The sequence below is a fragment of the Morus notabilis genome, unplaced genomic scaffold (genome assembly GCF_000414095.1).
Source record: "Morus notabilis unplaced genomic scaffold, ASM41409v2 Scaffold966, whole genome shotgun sequence".
In the NCBI taxonomy this organism is placed as follows: Eukaryota; Viridiplantae; Streptophyta; class Magnoliopsida; order Rosales; family Moraceae; genus Morus; species Morus notabilis.
The window spans coordinates 58,377-61,614 of NW_010364907.1; the positions used below are offsets into that span (position 1 = coordinate 58,377).

Consider the following 3,238-nt stretch of genomic DNA (forward strand, 5'->3'; position numbering starts at 1 on the left):
ATTAGAGGGTTTAACGGATTTCACTAGCTCTAATTATGAATTATTTAAGGAGGATTGAAATATATGTAGTGACTATATCAAATGGACACTTCAAGTTCTTGGAAGTAAATTATGTCTATAATTTCGAGAGCACAATTCTAAGTTTTTAGTGCAGTAACTTTTGGAATTAATAGGATTAATTGATTAATTAATTAAAGAGTTTAATTAATTATTAATTTTATTGGAGCTTCGAATTATAGGTCCATGAGTCCCCGCATCATTCGTATAATATTTACAAAACAAAGAAAATTATTGAGATTTAATATGACTCGAAATAAATAATGTGGTTATTTAATTAAATTAATGATTGAATTATTGGGATTTGGTTGTTTTCTCTCCAAGTTATCCGGTTTACTTGTTTGACAAGTTTTCCAATCAAATTCAAAATGAAATTGAAGTTTGACTTTATTTAGTTTTCAATTTCAGCTAAAATTGAAAACTGGATAAAATGAGAAATTGATCTCATCCTCCTGCCTGATATTTGCGCCAACCACATGGAGATATCCCAATGGTGTGGCCGGCCATAGTAGATAAGGATGGGCGAGAATTTTATTTTCAAAATTAAATGGGAAACTACATTTTAAATGAGATTTAAAATAAAGTAATAACCAATTGTCTATTCCTTTGCCTTCAAGTTAAAGCAAATGGGTCCTCCTAGGATAGGAGACAATAGAAAATTAGAGAACACAATTTTTCTCCCTTCCCTTATGAGATAGGAGTGTAAAATAGCTGTTACGGGTGTATACTATTCTTTTTTACAGTGCGTAACATTTTAGTGACAGCCATGTAACTAGAGAGAAAAAGAGAAGAAAAGTAATTCCATTCTCGGTTCCCCCTCACACATGTGTTGATATTGGTGGAAGAGAAAATTAGTGAGTGATCAATCCTATAATTCTGAATTAGAGCCCACACTCTAGGTCTTGTAGGTATCAAGGACTAGACAAGAAAGATTCATGCCTCTTTCATTTCACCGATTCGAGTTTTTAGTTTTAAGTTTCTACAGTAAAAAGCTCTCAGAAAATGTCACATCTAACTTTTTCTACTACAGTGAAAAGCTCTCAGAAAATGTCACATCTCAACTCGAATCCGCGAAGTGAACGAGGCCTCAGGTTTTCCTAAAAAGTTTGGATTGAGGATTGTTCGTGGTCAAAAATATCAAGTTATCGACCTAATTGTTCACTAGGTAAATAAATTAATTAGATTAATTTATTCGTGTATAAATTAATATATTCATAGCGTGTTTTGAAAGTTTTATAAAAAAAAAATTATACACGATCCGCTAGACACACGCTTCTGCATTCAAAATTATTTTGAAAACCAACTATCAACTCATCCATTTGAGTTGCCTAAGGATTTAGCAGCTTGTTTCATACGCTAAATGCAACGTGATTTCCTACGAAAGTGGATTACTTTAAGATTTCTTTTTTGTTTTGAGAAAATCACTACAACAAATATCAGTATCAGTAGCTGACTAAAAACGCTATTAGTCACTAGCAATAGCATTTTGTGGAGCGCTAGGACATCAGACGCTAGTAAAAGTCCTAAGAAAACATAGTGTTCTAAGAGAATTATGAAAAGCGCGATAGAATTGAGGTATTATAGCGTTTAAGACAAATTATTTTCAATCTCTTAAGCTATTTAACATGGTTACGATACAGATTAATAGCTTTTTTCCTTGTCATGTTCATACTCTTGTAACTTTTTAAAATTATTATTGATATCCTTTTGAATTCATTCAAATAGATGGTGATTCCGAGCAACATCTTATATCTAAATAGGAACATTCAAATTAAAACATAAAAACATTCAACATATCAATTATTATCAGTATCATCCAAGTTGGCAATAAAATTATGTCTACAACATAATTCATACAATGTTCAAAACCTTAACATTCAAAACAAGTAAAGAAAACAGAGGAATAGCTGGAGATATCGAAGTATCCAAAACGTCTAACTAAGTGAAATGGTGAAGTAAATCCTTCCATCTTGGCAAAATGCTTCAACAAAAAATTCATCTCCACCGTTTAACCTGTAAGAAAGTGATCCACTATCAAAAACAATAATCAAACTCAACTAAAACTTCCATCATTTAACCTATAAATAAAGCAAGGACTAGTTACATCATTCACAACTACGTAGCCACATCCACATATGTTTTGCAGTGAGTTAGAGGAAACATGGCTTCAATGATGCACTAGACAAAAATTTAATGTAAAACTTGTAAGACAGAGAGTATCTTACATGTATTGGTATGTAGATAGTTGTAGAAAGCATAAGTCTTCATTGCCTACATTTAAACCCGAAGAGTATAAAAAATTACTATCACAATCATATAATGTTTTGGTTTAAACAAATTTGCAGCTAGTAGAGATTTTTCATACCCCTTTAAAATTTTATCAGCAGGCCATGCCACATTACTTGAAATTGCTTCTTCAAAGGTACTCATCTCACTTTTTGGCCTCCACAAGAAAGCGTCCGGTTGTTTTGCTCGAACTACTTGCATTCTACAAGGAGAAATCTTAGGTTCACAGCATTGAAAGAAAATTCTTCAAGATTTTATAAAATAAGAAGGATAATTATGAATGTACCATGTCTTCAATCAAGTGAGCATATCCTTTGCTGTTGGTTGTATGTGGAAGTAGTTTCTTCATCATGTTTTGATACTTTTGACTCCTTTCCTAGTAACAAAAAAAATTAAAGAAAGCACCATATGCATAAATATGGACTACATATTAGAATTATCAATGAGAGAAAATAATAGGTTTTTAAGTTAATTATACCTGAAAAGCTGCACTTGTTTTCTCCCTTACAAAAGCTTTCCACTCTGCAACTGATTTGATATTATCAGGCTTCAATTTTAGTCTTTCTTCTTTGGTTTTGGCTTTCTTAACTTGGTAAAGTAATCTTGATTTTAAGGCCCTCCAAATTGCACCCATGTTCCCAAAGATTTGATGCTTCTGTCATTGTTTATCCACTTTATATCTTGCCTACAATACAACAAAAATATCGTAATTGTCAAATAAGTGTTAGTATAAGATATATACTATAATGCACTCTCGTACAGTCATAAGCATACCCGGATAGCTTTCCAAAGTACTTCTTTCATCCCTGGCTGTAACATCATCAATCGACTTCATAATTAACATAATGCTAAATTAATTATCACATTTATAACTAAGAAATAAAATTTATTAGAA

The 3,238-nt window shown here is 31.7% G+C and overlaps 1 long non-coding RNA gene across 1 annotated transcript; it reads right to left on the minus strand.

The window, feature by feature from the left end:
• Positions 1–2,286: 2,286 nt before the first annotated feature.
• Positions 2,287–2,970, minus strand: LOC112093335. Its single transcript, XR_002903004.1, has 4 exons — positions 2,822–2,970; positions 2,630–2,719; positions 2,423–2,545; positions 2,287–2,328 (listed from the first exon to the last, which is right to left on the minus strand). It is a non-coding gene; the product is annotated as an uncharacterized LOC112093335 (long non-coding RNA).
• Positions 2,971–3,238: the final 268 nt, after the last annotated feature.